General features: G+C 40.5%; 1 non-coding gene across 1 annotated transcript; it reads left to right on the top strand.

Annotated features, from left to right (window-relative positions):
* The first annotated feature begins 6,217 nt into the window (after nucleotides 1-6,217).
* LOC129689183 (U6 spliceosomal RNA) lies at nucleotides 6,218-6,324 on the top strand. The gene has a single exon (XR_008722052.1). It is a non-coding gene; the product is annotated as a U6 spliceosomal RNA (small nuclear RNA).
* The last annotated feature ends 13,489 nt before the right edge of the window (nucleotides 6,325-19,813 follow it).

Here is a 19,813-nt window from a genome sequence, read left to right as displayed (position 1 = left end):
GGGCAGATCCTAAGAGGTGGGAGACAAAGTCCACCTCTTTTCTTCCTTCTGGACTCCGTCACTGTAACTTTTCTTGGTTACTGACTCTCTTGACTTGGATTTTTTTTTTTGAGGTAGCCCAGGCTACTTCAAACTTGTGACCATCCTCTTGTCAGAGCTTCCTGCATTCTGGGCTTGCTAACGTGTATAGCTGTAGTTCTAGACTCAGAAGGCTGAAGAATGCTGATGCTACAGAACTTCTCAAAACAGAAGTTTTCCTTGACAGAGATGATTCCAAGCTTCTCCCATATGAGTTTTTGGATTTGTGATGGCTTACAAATAATATATAGTCAGTACAAACCATGCTTCCGATCTGAAATTTGACCCTTTCCCCGGGCTACTTCCTCGTGGTATCATGCAGAGCCAGTGAGATGCAACTTCCCCTCACATGGTGATCACCAAGGGAAACAAACAGCAATCAACAGTGTTGGGGGATATAACATTCAGTAAGTTACAGGATATCCCACACCTTCATATAAAATGAAATATGTTAGATGATTTTGTTCAGCTGTATAGGACAATCTGAGTTCCCTCATCATATGTAAGGTAGGCCGGGTTAAACTATGATATTTGGCAGTATTAATGCTTTTTGATTTACATTTGCAGGTTATAATGGAGTTAGTGGAACACAACCACATCATAAGTAGAGGAACAGCTCTATTTTTATTTCTTCACTGCTAAGATTTAAGACTTGAGAGCATTAAAGCTCTCCAAACCCAGGATCTCCTGTGTTAGGGCTTTGATTGATACCAGATCCACAGGTTGAAAATTCACTCAAATGTATAACTAATCTTGCTACTAAAAGGAATGTTGATAATTTGTCTATGAAGTTTGAAAGCATGTGGCTTTAAAAATCTCTTCCTTTTTCTTTGGTACTTGCACCATAACTGGGCTTTCTTCCGACATTTCTAACTTCTTCCTTCAGTGTGACAAATTTTAAATATATTTCTCTCAACACACTCTATGGCAGTGTGATCTCCAGTGAGTTCTCCAGGCAGGAGAACTGAAGAGGCCAGCTTAGTGACTGAAACGTGTCTTCCCGAGGCGAGTCACATAAGCCAGTTCAAATCCACCTTGTCTGCAAGGAAACTGAGAGAAATCTCTTCCACAATGACCCTTGGAAGCAGAGAGCCCCTTGAGTTAAACAGCCATCTCCTTTCTTCCTTACTGTGGTGGGAAATACACCAGGTGGAAATGAAGAGATAGAAAGGAGTGGCATAGAATACCAAAACAAACATGAAAAAACCAAGTGAAGTAAAGTCTGACAATCATTACACTCAGAACTGACCTGAGGTCTCTGGGTAGAAAGAAGGAATTCAGATGAGAAAAGATGCTGCCAAAATGAGATTTGGAAAGCGAATTCAAGAGCTTGATGCGGCAGATTTATACAAGCTGTCTGCGTCTCTGCAATTTAATTATTGCCATTCTCTGCCTTGAGCTATGGCCCCTGGTTTCTGGGAACCAGCTTAGAACATTTTCAACTTGGTGACATTTATTACCACATGCTTCATACCACAGATTCTTCAATCCCTCTGTCCCCCAGTAAATCTTATGTTTAAGAAACACCTCCAGTCTTGTTTCCAATTGTTAGCATATCAGAGGATAAAGATTCTTTTTAACAGTATCGTACTGAGGGAAATTTCTGTGTCTCAGGCAGATGAGAAATTGCTGACTGGTTTGGATCCCAGAAAACATTTGGGCTGAACCAAAACAGGAGCCCCAATATGTCAACAGGCCAGTGTGGTAACCCTGGGAGACAGGCTTTGGTTTGTGAATGCATCATACTGGGGATGCATTGCTGGAAAAGACTCCTGTCCTCTCATGCAGAGTTGGTTGCTGCTTGGATCCCAGGCATGCTTTTTCAAACTCTGAATGGAAGAAGGCCTTCAAACGGGGACTCCACAAGTGAGTAATAGCTGGTCAGTTTCCAACTCTCATAGATAGAAAGCAATGATTGATAGATATAGAAAGCTGGCCTCAATCCTTTCCCATCAGCCCTATTGTCCTTATTTTCATCTGATCATTCCCACCACTCTACTGCTACCACTGCTGTCATCATCATTAGAAACATCGTTTCTAGCTTCTATCAAAAAAAAAAATGTGTCTTGCCAGGCACATTAGAAGTATAAGTTCATATAAATCTTATGAAAACACCATAAATAAATTATTATTATACCCCATGGCAGCGTGTATGTGTGGCTCAGAAAGGTTAAGCATTTTATGTCTGGTTATAAAGTTAGTGATAGGCTGTGAGACTTGAACATAGAGCTGTTTGATTTCAAAGCTTGTTGTCCTTCATACTGTCCCATGCGAGTCTTAGAGATATAGGTAACTTTTTTCTCCCTCCAAAGTAGAGGTTTTGCTGTGCTTACAATCAGGGAGATTCATAAAGCTGTGTCAGATAAAACACTTTCTTCAAGCTTCCTGCTAAAATTAAGCAGTAGACTCTCTTCTCTAAGGTTCTCCTAGGTGTCAGTTGCTCAGCAATTAGGGCACACTGCATTTTTTGCCTGGAATAAATGGCTTAGAACCAACTTTACTACATAAGCTTCTGTTGCTTGGATGTTTGTATACCTATAACAAGTTTCTTCAAATGACGTATTTGTACTAAATGTTCTTTCATGGGATAATTCTGTGCATGGCACTAAAATGACATTTTATTAATCTTCCCGGAGTTGGGAATATTTTTAGTTCCAAAGACCACAAGCAAAGGACAAGCCAGCCTTTCCAAATGGTGCTGGTTATTTTCCATCTGCTGTGTCAGTTAGTGGGAGCTTGGAGGAACTGGACGCTCGAGAAGCCTAGGTCCCTGCTGGGAACAAAGAGGATTCTGGAGCACCTATAGGCTACTTGAGGTGATGAAATGCAACATTGCACCTCATACAATTTTTTCTGTGAGTTATTTCCCATGAACTCTGTCATTACATCTCGACCTGCTACAGTGTGCTGTCATTGGCTTTATACAAGAAGCAATGGGGTAAGGGATGAAGGAAAAGGCATTCCAGAGAGAGTGAAGATTTGATTAGGAAAATGCTTGAAAAGACATATAACCTAGAGTTTGCTCTGGTTTTAGTTTTTTTTTTTTTAAATATTGCATGAGAATAGTAAGCTTAAAAAACATAGAGTCTTAAAGATAAGAATCATCTTATTAGTGAGGAGACAATTACTAACACTGAAATATTAGCTGGTCCTAATGTAATCTGAAATACATTTCCTGTGTTGGAGAACTCTTAGATTTTGTTACTTAGGGGGAGGTAGGAATTTCATCAGTGCAGAAAATAAAACTCAAGCAAATAATCGAAACCTCAAGGGGACACTATTTGCAAACATTTTTCTTTTTTCTGGTCAGTGAGCTGTAGAACTGAAGAGTTCTCAGAATCGTGGGTCTGCAATCACCATCACTTGCCACACAAACCTCCCTCCTCATGATCCCAACTTCTACCCTTTAACATCCCCTCCCCAACCTTTTCCAAGATCTTTCCCTAATTTAGCTCGATATTGCTTTATTCGCATGTTCTTTTATTTTCCTCTGCCTTTAAAAATATTATAGTATCAAAGACTGGGAAGGGGCCTCATCACCAAGGCAACTGGATTTGTTCTCCGTGCTTCCTTTCTGTATCAACTTGACATTTTGCTCAAATTGCTTATAAGTATTTGTAGAGTATTGCTTCTATGAAGTATAAATGTTTTAACTCTGTAAGTGATCAGAATGTTATAGAACCTCCAGCACCCCCGGGTTGATTGGCCCCTGGTATCTTAAGTTACCCTTCAGTGCTATGAAAAGTCAATTATGAGCAAGAACAAGCTCTGTTTCCCCCTGATGTCTGGAACCCATGCTCTTGTGCTTAGGTGTCATGCACCATATCTATCAGGCATTTACCACTGTCCTGGGAGCATGCGCATTTGAATTTTGGCATGAAAATTTGTCCTTCCGATGGTGACCCCCTTTTACTCAGGGCTCCAGAAACTTTACATTGTCTAGTCATTCCTTTTAGATAATTGCTACAGTTTGATTAAGGTCATGGGATATAGTCATGTGTGCTTCTTACCCAGCGCCTAGGCACGGCCTTGTATATGGAAGTAGTTGGCAAAGATTTTCTTAGTTGTGTGTAGAAAATCGATTTTTCCTTTTATTATTCTGAGACTCAAGCAGCCAATCCACCAATCAATAAGTATTTACTAACCATCTACTATTTGTTGGAATCTGTGCTCAGCCCTGAGGGTATAAAGCAGTGGTGATTTTCAAAAATGTTGGTAGTTGGTGAATTATAGATACAGCCCATGCAAGACTGAGCTGGAGCAACCCGAGAAGATGGCTTGTAAATAATTGGTCTATGTGCAGGTGTTCATTCTGGCTTAGTTCTGGCCCCTAGATGAGTGACTCTGGACCTCATGCAATTTGCAATCTGAGGGAGAACTAGTGATTGAGTGATTCTGAATGCGGTGGTATTGGAAGGATTAGGCTTCCTGCAGAGTTGTACTGGGGAGGTACTAAACCTAGTACCAGTGAAAGGCAGGAGAGCTGCTGCCTTCAGAGGCCAACTCTCCCTCATAGGCTCATGGGTTTAAACTTGGTCCTCAGCTGGTGGTATTTTGGGAGTGAGGCGAAGCTAGAAGAAATGAGTTGCTGGGAGATGAACCTTAAGAATATAGCCCAGTCTCTCTTCTCTTCTTCTGTTATTAAGCCTCCATATGTTCCCACTACCATGAAGCCTCCAGGAACATCTCCATACCTTCCTCACCACAATGGACTGAATCATCATAAACCTTGAGATGAAGTAAATCCTCCTATTAACTAGAGGTTTTTTTTTTCATTTATTTATGTGTTTGTTTGTTTAATCACTTTACAGCCTGATCCCAGGTCCCCCTTCCTCTTCTCCCAGTCCCATCCACATGTCCCTTCCCCCTGTATCTCCCTCTTCTTTTCAGAGAAGAGGAGGCTCTTGAGGGATACCAACCCACCCTAATACCTCAAGTCACAGCAAGACTAAGCACATCCTCTCCTAGTGAGCCAGACAGGGTAAAGGGATCTAAAGGCAGGCAACAGTCAAAGACAGCCTCTGCTCTCATTGTTAGAGGACCCACATGATGACCAAGCTGCACATCTCCTACATATGTGTAGGGGGTCTAGGTCAGTCCATGCATACTCTTTGGTTAGTGTTTCAGTCTCTGTGAGCCCCCATGGGCCTAGGTTAGTTTACTCTGTAGGTCTTCTTGTGGTGCCCTTGACCTCTCTGGCTCCCTCTGTCTTTCCTCCCATTCTTCCACAAGACTCCCTGAGCTCGGCTTATTGTTTGGCTGTGGGTCTCTGCATCTGTTTCCATCAGCTGCTAGATAAAGCCTCTCAGAAGACAGTTATGCTGGGCTACTGTTTGCAAGCATAGCAGAGTGTCGTGAAGAGTGTCGGGGGTTGGCTCTCTCCCATGGGGTAGGTCTAAAGTTGGGCCAGTCATTGGTTCATTCCCTATAGAGGTTTTTTTTTTTTTCCTCAACATCCACACCTATGGTAAAATTTCTGTAGGCTAATTGATTGGAACTTTTATGATTGTGGGTGAGTTGGACTGTGTTATGAATCTTGAGCCAAAATTATCACTTATCATCCACTTCTGCATCTGATCTAACAATCTTTCGGTTACTAGGTACAGTCTTTGGAATATATTGATCTAACAGACTCATCAATCCAAAAGCTAAGTCTGTAATCAGATAACATCTAAAACCAAGAGCAAAGACTTCCCTGTTTTGCTCTCATCATCTATATGATGTCCCTACCAATGTATTTGGTGAATGCATTAATTTATAATTTTTCTTTGTTCTATGACTATAAAAACTCATGTAACTGCTTCTACAGTGATCATTTGGGATAACCTGCATCCATATTTCTGGAATATGATCACTTAAAATTGGTTCACAATAGAATAGGCCTTTTTTTTTTTTTTTTTTTTTTTGTGAAGTAAGAACTGTGTTCTTCAACAGCACTCACTCAATGTGCTTCTTGTCCGGTACTTGGTCACAGTAACAGAAGTGATTAATATATTAGAAAGTTATAGAGAAGATTCCACTCTTCTTAGCTCAAGTGTTTATTCCCAAGGCCCAATATATTAATACAGGTATTATCTCTCTCCTCTCTGGAGAGACAGGGTTTTAATTTGGCCTTTCTCTGCTCACGATGCCCTGAAGAGTGCTCGCTTCGGCAGCACATATACTAAAATTGGAACAATACAGAGAAGATTAACATGGCCCCTGCGCAAGGATGACACGCAAATTCATGAGGCATTCCATATTTTTATACAGAAATTGTGGTACTTTTACACAATGGAATACTAGTCAGCAATTAAAAACAAGGAAATCATGAATTTTGCAGGCAAATGGTGGGATCTAGAAAAAATCATCCTGAGTGAGGTATCCCAAAAGCAGAAAGACACTCATGGTATACACTCACTTATATAGACCAATAAGATAGGATAAACATACTAAAATATGTACACTTAAATAACATAAACAAGAAAGAGGTCCAGGGGTAAGATGATCAATCCTTATCTAGAAAGACAAAGGGGATGGACATTGGAAATAGGAGAAAACAAGTAACAGGACAGTAGCCTACCACAGAAGGCACCTGAAAGACTCTACCTAGCAGTGTATCAAAGCAGATACTGAGACCCATAACCAAGCCTTCAGCAGAGTGTAGGGAATCATATGAAGGAAGGAAGAATTAGTATATCCTAGAGGGGACAGGAAGCCCCACAAGGTCCAAATATATCTGAGCACAGGGGTCTTCTATGAGACTGTTTATCTAACCAAGGACCATGCATGGATATAACCTACAACCCTTGCTCAGACATAGCCCATGGTAGCTCAGTATCCAAGTGGGTTCCCTAGTAAGGGGGGGCAGGAATTGTTTCTGAATGCTTTGATGGCAGCAAAAGTCAGAGAGTCTCTTCCAGGCAGCTAACCTTGGCTGCCTTGGTCTCCTCGGCATCACTACTCAACCTGAGGGAGCGAAGGACCTTGGTATACAGATAGTTTCAGGGCAAAGGTGTTACTGAATCCTAAAGAGTCTGTCTTTAGAACTTTCCAAATTTTAATGAGCTTCCCTCTAGAACGGAATGTTTCAACCCAGAGGAAACTGCTATTCAACAGGAAAAATTAGAACCAAAACAAACTAAATGAATGAATATCTTCTATCGTGGAGGATCAGGAAGGACCCATTAATAACAGTAGCTAATCATCATGAAGCATCTTTTATTCATTTAACTAATATTTGTTCAGCACACACTATACCCTGGGAAGTATTTTTAGGCACTGCAAATAGACATTGACTGTCAAGGAGGAACTTCTTTGGCTTTACAATCTAATATTCTAACTTTCTTTATCATAGTTAATGTTTGTCTTACCCACCCTGGGACTCATTCTCCATTCTCCAACTGATAGGTCAAAAGAATTTTCCTTGAAGAGTTCTGTCTTCCCTATGCCTATTCTTCCTTGTGCAGACAGCCTACATCTAGTAACTGACACTTGGAAGTACAAAGGACGAGTACTTTACCTCAATCCCAAACAACTCTAAGGAGGTCATCCCAGCCCCAAGCTTCCTGTGGGATCAGCTGAGGCCTCTTCATGGCTGTATGCTTGTGAAACTTCTCCCCTTGTTCAAACCCATATCTTTCATCATCACATAGGTGATATTTTGTGGAAAACAGAAAAGAAAAAAAAGAAATTCCAATTCCCAGCATTTATTTTAGAATCTATTTTGTGGTAGCTCTCAACCCTGGCTCAACAGCCTTCACTCTCTTTGTTCATTTTGTTTTCATATAAGAGAATACCTGAAAATGGCTAGTTTATAATGAACAGAAATTTTGGCTCATAATTTTAGAGGCTGGGAAATCAAAGATAAGGAACTGGCATAGGATTGATGAGGACATTCATGCTGTTGTTTTATTAGGGATGAAAAGACAGAAAGGAGACACACAGAGAGAGGTGGTAGGAGGAAAAGAGTGAGGAAAAAGGGAGGGAAAGAGGAAGAGAGAGGGAGAGAGAGAGAGAGAGAGAGAGGGAGAGAGAAGAGATAAGGAGCCATTACATCTCAGCAAGCCCTACCTCTCACAGCTGCTACTGGTGCCATGAGTATTGAATTTCTTTTATCTCTCTTTTTTTGAGTATTAAATTTCTAACACACCCTCTTTAGAGGACACATTCAATCCTTAGAACTGACCTAAGATACATGTAATTTAGAAAATGCTCCATGTCAGCTTATGATGCGAGAGTATTTTCTCGTAATCATTTCTAAAATTAGGAAATGAAAACTTAAAGAGACCTGCACAGTGACCTAGTCAAAGGTTAGGAAAGATGGAAGGACTTGGAGGATACGTCACAAGAATACTAGCAGAGACAACTAACCCAGATCCACTGGGCCGGACAGAGACTGAGATATCAACTAAGGAGCATTCATGGTCTAGATCTAGGCCTCCTGCATATGTGGCCTATGGACAGCTTGGTCTTCATGTGGGTCACCTGGTGAGTGGTGGGGGTGGAGTGGGAGTATTTTTAACATGGACTCTGTTGCCTGCTTTTGTATCACTTCCCCCTGGCAGTGCTGCCTTGCCTGGCCTCAGTGGATGAGGATATGCTCAGTCCTGATGTGACATGATGTGCTAGGAAGGGTTGATGGTTGATGGCGGGGGGGGGGGGCGGGGAGGAGACTCCCTCTTTTGGGGGGAAAGGGAGAAGGGAAACAGGAAGGAGTGGGAGGAGACTTGGAGAAGAGGAAGGAGAGGCACCCTTGGGATGCAAAGTAAAATGAAAAACAAAACAAAATAAAAATAAAACAAAAGTTAAGCTGGGCAATGTACATGATTCTGACTGACCCCACTGCGCGTTCACCTGACCTTTCTCTTCTTTACCCTTTTTTTTTCCTCTCTTCCCTTCCTTTTTGTCCCCCAACAGCCAAGGTAATGCTAAGCTGGCCTTGAGAAATCAGAGCAAATCGTTGGTGAGCCTAAGCACTGAGGATGACTTCTCTCAGCTCTTAAGAGTTAATCTGGATGTGTCTTGCCCAGATAAGAATCAAGTCATTTGTTATTGATCCTAAAAAAGCCATTGTCCCTTTTCTCCTAAAGTATCACTGTAAATGCAACATATTGATTTCAGGAAGGGCAATTTAATCTAAGTTAAAAGAAAAAGAAAAAAAGAACTATGAAAATATAGGTTTTGTTAAAACCTCAAATCCATAAAGCCATTTTGATTTTTCATGATTGTGGCTTAACTGTTACCGTCAATCAAATAAGAACAGACCCTAACAAAGTACAGGAAGGTTGGATGATATTGACATGCTACCTACATGAGGCTGGACTGTCTTCCTAACATGTCTAGAGTTTCTCAAACGTCTTACATTTATGTGTGTTCTAGCTAACAGCATGGTTTTTTTTTTTTTTTTAATTTGTTTATTGTCTCTCCAGCTAGAAGGTTTGAACATTTTTAATTTGTAGATAAGGAAACTAGGATCCAAAAGCATTCGCGTGTGCCAGGTCACACAGCAAACAGCACACTCAAGAATGAGCATACCTGTCTCCCACTGTCCTATAGAGAGCTGTGTGGACAGTAGCTCAGTGGTCCTCAGTGTTAGAGTAGCAACAAAAGTCCATTAAGAAAACTCCTTCTGGAGTCCCTTTAGATGCTCAGGCCAAGTGCTGGTGGGAAGAAGCTTCAGATTAGCCTGAGTGGATGGAGTCTGCAGCGAAGGCCACATGACTCTCGAGGTGAGCATGTCTGTGCAAGGCTAGGGATGGTCCATGCTGCTCTTTTACCACAGCAGATCCCACCTTTTTTGCTCCTCAAGAGATGTTCCAAGCAATATATTATTGTACTCCAGTTTGTTAAACAATTGGCAGGGATTTTATTATCCCTTTATTCTCATTTTATATTGCTTCCTATGCATATAAAGCTGCAGAACTGTTGCTCTGAATATTTTGCTACTTTCTTTGGATTTTTCTTTTGTTTTCTCTTTCTTTCTTTCTTTCTTTCTTTCTTTCTTTCTTTCTTTCTTCCTTCCTTCCTTCCTTCCTTCCTTCCTTCCTTCCTTCCTTCCTTCCTTCCTTCCTTGTGAGACAAGGTTTCTCAGTGTATCCTTGGCTGTGTTCCTTTGGATCTTAACCAAATATTTCAATAGTTATTAAATAAAATGCTTTATCTCAAAGGAAAAAAAAAGAAAACTCCTTCTGGTCAAAAACATAGAATCTCTGATCTGGGTGGTGGCTTAACATTCCATTTGGGGTGGTTTCAATTACCTGGCCAAGGGACCACTTTTACGGAGGCTCACTTTAAGCCACGCTAAAGAAAAAGGAGGATCAATTAGCCCATTAATGAGATATTGTGCTTTTCTTTGCACCTTTTCCTGCTCAAGAAACTGTGCTATCACATTACATTTATGTTGGGAAAGGCAGAAAGTTATGCCCCCCCCCTTTTTTTTTTCCAATCAACCATACTACTTCCTGAATGAAAAAGAAATGAAAAGGAAATGAAAGGACATGACTTTCCTAGGTATGGTGGAGGAGAAAGTTTATTATAGATTATGTGGGACAGCATAGCCAGAGGCAGACACATTTGGGAGAGCCAGGGTGGTCATGACCCTGAACCATATGAGAAGATGGGAAGAAAAAGGGAGAGAGGGAAGCCAAGTACTGCAGCCAGGAGGCTATAAGTACAAAAAGGAGGGTGGGAAACCAAAAGGTCTGGATTAACAGGGAAGCACCTCTGTGGAAAGGGTAGCCCAGCTCCTGGGCTGGAAAGTTCACAGGGTGGGACATGACAGCCATACCCTGTAACTGGTCGGGACTGAGGAACGCTGGAAGAGCCTGAAGGCCAGTCTCATTTGATATGTTAAGTAGGCACCTCAGCCTCTTGTCCTGAGTTTGAAACTTAACACTTCCATATTCATCAGAAAGTTTAGGGGAACAATATGATTTTCACATTTATGTGATAGACAGTTATTAATTTCTTAAATAAAATAAGGTTCATTCACCCACTGACACATGAGATCTCTGTGTCAAAACTGTTAAAGGGAAAAAGCAAGTTGCAAAAGAAAGTGTTAACTTTCTGGTGCCGTAACAAAATACTAGGGGCAACTTTAAATGATAAAAGGTTTGTTTTGGCTCACAGTTTTAGTGGTTTATCTAAGTGTGTGTATGTGTTTATTAGTGTGTGGATTTTTACAATCTATTTTAGTAGAGAGGAATCTATGACAGTTTGATAGAAAAATTAAAACTCAATGTTTTTCCATCCATTAAAATAGCTTTCACATTTTTTTTTTCTGAGAAAAGAATCATATAAAATAAGACCTAATGCTAGTTTTAGTTTTGCATCTTTGACTATTTTTCCAATTTCTTTCTTAATTATTTAACTTACTTTATTTAAAAAAAAAATCCAAATCTAGGTAGTCTGGCTCTAGATGCAACTATCACTATTTTAATCTATGTGCATCTCTAGTTAGGCCCATAGTCTTTCTCCTAAAAGGTTAGTGTTAGTTTTGTTATGCAAATCACTTTAATTGCACAATAAAACTTGCTCAAATTCAATCAACTTTATTATTGTGACTTCTTTTTTTTAATCCAAAGGGCCAGTTTTCATTTTAGTCAGTGTCCTAGTTAGCATTAACTGTCAATCTGAGAGCCCAGAATCACTCGCAAAGAGCATCAGTTGAGTAATCATCTTAATCAGGTTAATCTGAGGACATTTCTGTGGGGGATTGTCTTGGTGCTTTTAATTGATACAGGAAGATTGAGACCACTGGGGACAGCACCATTTTTGGGCAGGTGGTCCTGGCTTATATCAGGAAGTTAGAGAACTAGGTAGTTAGCAAGCAGCTTCCTCCATGGTTCCTCTGCACTGCCTTGGCTCTGAGTGAGTTCTTGGTGGAAGTGAGTTCCCTGCTGGAGGTAATGCACAAAATAACAAGTAGTCCTGCCTTCAGCTTCCTGCCTTGAGCTACTGCCCTGACTTCCCTAATGACGGATGACCTGGAAGTGTAAGATGAAACAAATGCTTTCCTCCCAAGGTCAGTGTTTCAGCACAGCAACAGAAAGAAAAAGAAACTAGAATAGTAACTCAGATTATTTAATATCTGATTTTACAGTCACAGTTTGTTTTACATTCCATTAATTATTTTATGTGTTAGTATCTTTATGTCTATTTACCTTTAGTTACTTGAATTGTGTAGTAGATGACTTAAACTAATAGTCACATTAATGATTTTTGAATGCCACTGAAGCTACATCTTAAAGATTTCGTTATATAATGCCTTTATCAATGTTACTTTTGAACAAATGTATACTTTTAATTTTAATTTTTCAGTTTGCTTAGAAGTAACTGGAAGATCTCCTGAGCTGCTATAGATTTCAAGAGTCATTGGGTTGTGTGATAATTTCTATTTTTGAAGCTGAGATATTTCGGTATGACCTGTATTTTAAATCTTTCAAGAATCTTTAAAAATGTCCAAGCTCTGTTTATATACCCTCTTGTTGTAAGTACTTAGCTAAGCTTATTAAGGCTAAAATTCAGATCCCTGCTTGCAAAGAAAATGACAATCATTTTGGAAGAAATGTCTTCCACATTAACAATTCTACTAGGTCAATGAACGACTCCCATCTGTGCCTGCTGTCTAATAACCTTATAGCCTTATGCATTTTGAAACTATTTTGTGTGACAATAGGTGCTTCATGGATTTTACTTTTACTAGCATAAAAACGTTCTTGTGTTTCTTTTAACATCTCACCTCACTGAACATTTTAAGATCCGAAACTAATATTGAAGCACGATTTGCCCAGCGGCAACAACAGAAGCATTCTCTTCCTCCTTCTTTCCCTTTTCCTCCTCCTCCTCTTCCTCAGCAGCTGCAGAAGCAGCAGCCAGTGCAGTTTCTCATTAAGTGCCTGTGACACCTTGTTTTTAACTTCTTAGTCTCACTTTAATGTAGTTCTTATAAAAAGGGTATAGGTATTCTTACTCATTTTAGTTATCATATCATCACCAGTTTGGGGGGTTTCTGTGTGATGGCTATAAACCAGGTGTTTTTGTTATGATTTGGACCTATTATTGCTGTTATATTTCCTAATTTCTGTTTTTTTCTGCTCCTTGTTGAATTTGTAATGATTTTTATTTCATCTACTTCTCCTCAGTTGGAATTACATACATACTGCTGATGTTCTAGGCACTTTCTCTTAATTATTGATATGCGTTTAAATATTTAAAAAAATCAACATCTAGAGTCATTCTCAGTCTGTTCAATCTGGTATTCTGTTTGATTACACCTCTTTTCATGGGGCTGTGGCTCCATGGACCTTCATATTATGAAGCAATGATATTCCTGAAAAACAAACTGTAGACCTGTGTATGGTCATCAAATTCTGTTTTGTTGAATAAGGACACTAAAAACCCCAATCCTGAGCCAAATTACCTCAGTGGGTAAATGCGCTTACCACCAAGACTGACGGCTTGAGTTTGATACCCAGGACCCAGAGGGTGGAAAGTGAGGACTGACTATTAAAGCGGTCTGTTGACCTTCACACACATGGTGTGGCCTTTGAGTGCACATCCATGTACTGCCCTCCCATGAGTAAAACCAAAAACCAACCTAATTCTTCCTGTCACCTGTCACCTGCCATTGCAGTTTTCATGGCCAGTGGAGGATTTTAATGTCTACAGAGTATGGAGAACATCCTTTGGTAGTCAAGAACATTTGAAAATGTAAAGACACTCTATTCCCTGGCTTCATGAACATCACTGTCTTTGTTTTTCCCATTTCACTAGTGACATACAAAAACTTCTTCAGGTCCGGACACTGAAAAGGAGCACTAGCATTTGGCAATCAGTGGCTTATAGTTAACCTTCCCTTCCCATGTTTCTTGAGAATTTCAAACTTCCTTTCTTCTTTAATTTTTTTTCCCTCTCCTTTGCCTCTCTCTCACCCCTATGCATTTACAACCACTACTATTGGTTACTGAAATGCCTTCCCTGCTTTCTTCCAAAAGAGAAAACTATTTATACAGGGGATAGATTTTTGAAGAATTTACATAATTCAGAACTGAGATAATTAAGATTAATTTCCTTGCAGATCTGACGATAGTATTTCTGATACTGGGTATTTCTGTTTACCGGCTCAAGTGGGAGTATGTAAACACAGCCTATAACTCACTTTGCATAACAGCACTGAGAGCAAACAATTCCTGATGAATTAACCTTTTTGAAATTGCATAATTTTGAATTTCGTGCATAACTTGGGGGCTTTATTAATATTTTTGTACCATATACTTCCAAATTAACTCAATGTTTCATAATATGCAATTGCCCTTCATTATCCTACTACCTCTGATTTCTCATTAGTGCTTGATTATATTTGTGATAATAATTGCAATCATTGCAGCAGGAGCCTTCACTCATTCTCTCTAAGATAGGAACTGCAGCCCTGATTGGGCAGAGCACTGTGCAGGGCAAGGTGAATGCTCAACTAGGCAGAGCACAGACCATGGAGCATCCTCAGTACAGCCCTGGTTGGTTTCCTTGGCCTGCACATGTAACACTGTCTGAGTCAGGAGACTCCAGCAGCAGGATTCCTTGCTGGCATTGCTCTCTGTACAACCAGTTTCCTGGTGGCAAGCTTCTCTTGACAGGCTTCTTTGCCTTCCTTTGAGTCTGCCTCAGCAGAGTATGTGGCAGAGAAAGACTGTTCACCTCATAGGCAGGACACAACAGTGGAAGAGGAAGGGGCTGAGATTGCATAGTCCCCTTCAAGCATAAGCTAAGATCATCTAAAGACCTCCCACTAGGCCACAATTGAAACTATGTGTGTGTGAGAGAGAGACACTTTGCATGTGTGTGGCACATACATGTACATGTTGGAAGCTTGATGTCAAAGAAATTGATCAACCTCAATAACCCATTACTCATTGAGGTAGGGCCTCTCAGTTACATCCAGGACTCTGAGATGTCTAGTCTTGCTAGCTAGCTTGCTTTGACTATTGAATTATGGGATGGGGTAGGGATGGGGTGCCATGCCTACTTAGCACTTACTCAAGTTTCTTGAGATCTAAACTCTAGTCTTCAAAGCCTTAACAGCCAAGTTGTCTCCCTAGTCCCTCCCCACCCCCACTACCTCCATGCTTTGACAGTTTCGTGGTCACATCCTGGAAACAAAGTAGCTAACAACATGGACCTTGGGGGGACATTCAGCACTGTCTGTGAGGAAGCAGATGGGACAACACTGAGCAGACAAAAATTCTAGACCAACATTTAGAAAATCATTATTTTTTAGTTTTAGTAGCTTTCCCCAGACGGGAAAGGAGGCCCATTTTTTCTTATATATCTTTAATAAAGGGGCTCTTACAGATAAGCCGTCTTTCAGGTCCTCTTGCCTATTTCTTGTTAGTTCTTGAAGCCGGCCTGATGCACACACTCTAGCCCCCAAAGTGAGCTCCCCATCTTGCTTCTTACCATCGCTTCCTGCCATCCATTCCACTGATTGCCTTCCTTCTGCGTCTCATCTTTCTTTGCTTGGAGTGGAGCTCCTTTGGGTCAGTGACCTCAGAAGCCACATGCGTGTCATTTCAGGAGTGGCACAGTCTCACAGGTCTATGCATATTTATCCCATTAGCTAAACATTTCTGTTTTCTGAGCCTGTTTCGTAACGTGCATACTCGTACAGCCCTGTGCAGTTTGCACGCAGTACAGGTATGTACTGTGCTCAAAAATACTCTGAAGTATGTGTGCACAATAAAATAGCACTCCTGGCCCTTCCTCGGATTTGGTCCTGGAATCTCAGCTTTTAGCCTGCGTAGGCCTTGCAGTCCACATGTCTGCATTTCCCTGAGCCAAGCTAGTTCCTGGCCCCACTTTATACTCTGGAAATGTCAGTGCCAGCCATCTTCACTGGTGTCCTGAGAATTCAGCCACTGGACTCCCACTTCTCTTCACAGACTGACGACATAGGTACCCTCAGGGATTCTGGGCTAGAAAACTAATCGCGGTCAGTCATTTTGTTTATTTGCATCTAATTAATTAATTATTTATTTCTGAGTTGTAAGACAAATTCCACACTAAGTCAGTAAAAGCTATAAAGATCTAGCTGAATCGTGCAGAAAAGATGAGCTACAAATTTAAATTTTTGTCCAGTATACTATGGTTTCTTTGGTCTAAGTGACCATGTTTACAGAATGTTGGGTATCAACATTCTGTTCTTTTTGAAAGGTGTATACATACTATATTATATATGAAATATTAATATATAATATGTTAATATACAATACATTAATATACAATACATTAATAACAACACACAATACTTTACTATATCAATGTATAATATATTATATTTAATATATTAAATATTATATTTTATATAATATTTTAAATTAATCATTTGAGAATTCCTTACATGTTTACGGTGACTTTTGTTCATTTTAGTTACTATTTCCCTTGATTCCCCCTGGATCCACTCTCTCCTCCAAATACCTGCCAGCTTTACATCTTCTCTTAAACAATAACCTACCAAATCCAATTTCTTCTGCCCTATAATCATGACTGTTGGGCCATGCATTGGAACATGGTCAACCTACCAGGCAGGTGTCAGAACCTTAAGAAAAACTGGCTTCCCCCACCCTAGTAGCCATCAACTGCCGATAGATCCTGTGTTAGGGGTAGGGTCTCCAGCTTCTCCCTCCTCATGCCGGTATGGCTGTCTTTATCTTGTGTGGGCAACCATAGCTTCTGTAAATTCATGAATGCATTGATTTTGTCAGGCTCATAAGGCTCTGTTTGGTCCTGGTCCTTACTAATCTGTGTCTCATGTAATCTATATGCTCCTTGTTCCCTGATGGTACCAAAGCCTTGGGGTCAGAGATTATGGCTGAACATTCTACAGGAACTTATTTATACATTAACCAGTCCTGTGGAGACTGGCTCTCATCATGCTCTCCTGGATGACATACTTCTATCTATCTATCTATCTATCTATCTATCTATCTATCTATCTATCTATCTATCTATCTATCTAAATTTATTCACTTTGTAACCCAGCTATAGCCCTCCCTCATCTCCTCCCAGTCCCACCCATGCTCCTTCTTCTCCCCCTATGCCCTTCCCCTAGTCCACTGATACAGGAGGATCTCCTGCCCTTCTATCTGACCCTAGCCTATCAGGTCTCATCAGGACTGGCTGCATTGTTTTCCTCTGTGGCCTGGCCAGGCTGCAGCCCCCAGGGGGAGGTGATCAAAGCCCTGGCCACTGAGTTCATGTCAGAGACAGCCTCTGCCCCCCTTACTAGGGAACCTGGTTGGAAACCAAGCAGCCTTTGGGCTTCCTCTGAGCAGGTGGTCTAGGTCCTCTCCATGTATGGTCCTTGGTTGGAGTATAGGTCTCTGCAGGACCTCTGGGTCCTGTTTTTTTTTTTTTTTACTCTGTTGGTCTCCTTGTGGAGTTCCTGTCCCCTCCAGGTCTTTCTATCTCCCTCTTCTTCCATAAGGTTTCTTGTATTCTGCCCAAAGTTTGGCTATGGGTTTCAGTATCTCCATCGATACCTTGATGGATAGTCTTTCAGAGGTCCCCTGTGGAAGGCTCCTGTCCTGTTCCTTGTCTTCTCCTACTTCAGATGTCTATCCTGTTTGCCCTTTTGAGTGAGGTTTTTGCATCTTTCCTAGGGTCCTCCTTGTTGTTTAGCTTCTTTAGGACTATAGATTATAGTATGTTTATCTTATATTATCGGGCTAATATCCACTTATAAGTGAGTATATATCATATTGTCTTTCTGCTTCTGGGTAACCTCACTCAGGATGATCTTTTCTAGTTCCATCCATTTGCCTGCAAATTTCATGATTTCCTTGTTTTTAATTGCTGAGTAGTGTTCAGTTATGTAAATGTACCACAATTTCTGTATCTATTCTTCAGTTGAGGGACATTTAGGTTGTTTCCAGATTCTGGCTATTATGAATAATGCTGCTATGAACATAGTTGAGCAAATGTCCTTGTACGGTTGAGCATCTTTTGGATACATGCCCAGGAGTGGTATAGCTGGATCTCGAGGTAGCACTATTTCTAATTTTCTGAGAAAGCCTGGCTGACATTTTTAAGAGTCTTTTTCTTACCTACTTTATTTTGCTAAGTCTTGTCTTCCTGATCTGAACTGGATTTCTGTTGTTGAGGCTGTAGCTATGCAGCTGGGCTCACAGGTGAGACTGTAGCTATGCAGCTGTGATCACAGGTTCAGGCTATTTGGAAGGTCTGAAATGTCTTGCTGCTTTTTTCCTCACCTAGAATAGCCATCATTTCTACCTTTTTATCCAGGGCTTTGGGTGATGCTCAATATTTTTTTCTAGCCCTCATTTTCATTTTCATAGATTTTTAAATTTATGATCCTGGGGTGACCCTGGAGTTCGTGGTGTCCCACCTTTTCATTTACTGAAAAGCATGAACCATAAGCACATAACTCACTCTGACATTGATAGGTAATTAATGCAGTGTTAACCTCAGGCTCTGTGTGTTTCAGTTTGTCTTCTGGTTATCTTTTTATTTAAACAGTTTTACCAAAATATTGTTGCTTAGAAAAGAGCTTCTTTTGTTGGATACATTTATGGAAGAATGAAGTGATTTAAATTGTTTGTATGCTATGAGATTCTCTTAATTAAAAAAAAATTAAATTTAAAATTTTAGTAACTATATACAGGCATACTGTATTTATATCATTTCCACCCCACTATCTCCCTATTCTAAATCTCACCACGGTCCTTGCCAATTCCTTCTCAAATTCTTCTTCTTATTTTTACATGTGCCTAAAAGCACACATAACCTGCTGGGTCCATTTAGTGTTGCTCATATGTGCATGTGGTTAAGGTCGATGACTTTGGGTTGGATAACCTATCAGGGACCTCGATCCTGAAGAAGTCAGACTCTCTCTCTCTTAGCATCTATTAACTGCCTGTAGCTCTTCATCGAAGTATGAAAATTTATGAGATTTTTTTTTCTCCATGTGGTTTGGTATGCCAGCTAGTGTTATTACTATGCGTGGCTTGTTTAGGTGATCGTATTGTTAAAATTTCATATGTGCAGCTCCCTGTCAAATATAGAAGACTTAATCTCACAGCAGCTGTCACGGTCCTCTGACTCTTACAATCTTTCTGTCCCCTCTTCTGAGATATTCCCTGAGCCTTAAGTATCATAAGCCTACCGTTTGGGGCTTGGCACACCAAGATCAGTTGTTCTCTGCATTTTGAGCAGTTGTAGATTTTATGTGTTGGTCTCCATCTTCTGCAAGACAAAGCTTCTATGCAGAGTGAGAGCTATACTTCTTTCCAGCTATTAGGATAGGTATTTAGAATTTAATTGGAAATTTTACTGATTTAGGAAAGCAGCAATAGTTAGGTTCTTGATGTCTAGGGTTCATGATGCCTTGATCCATAAGTAGTTGGCTAGGTTTTCAGCCCCCAACATAAATTCCACCCTGATGAGTAGACCTGATGTCTGATTAGATGACTATTGGTCACCACCAACAACCATGGCGATATCTTGCTGGGTTTGTCGTTGTGTGGTTCTATAGGTACCACAACTGGGTAGGACCATTGATTCCTTTTCTTACCTAGCATCTTGTACTGCACATTCAGATACTATGAGAGCTAGCCCTCAGGGAGGAGGGCAGTTTCAGCTTGATTCTTCCAAGTCCCATGTTGAAAGTGTGTGGTAAAAACTTGAAGGTAGGTCCCTATAGGTATAAAATGCTTTAAAAAGAGTCCTTGGGAAAGAGATT

The sequence above is a fragment of the Psammomys obesus genome, unplaced genomic scaffold (assembly GCF_907164565.1).
Source record: "Psammomys obesus unplaced genomic scaffold, mPsaObe1.curated_primary_1811, whole genome shotgun sequence".
Classification (NCBI taxonomy): Eukaryota; Metazoa; Chordata; class Mammalia; order Rodentia; family Muridae; genus Psammomys; species Psammomys obesus.
This window is presented reverse-complemented; position numbering and strand designations above follow the sequence as displayed.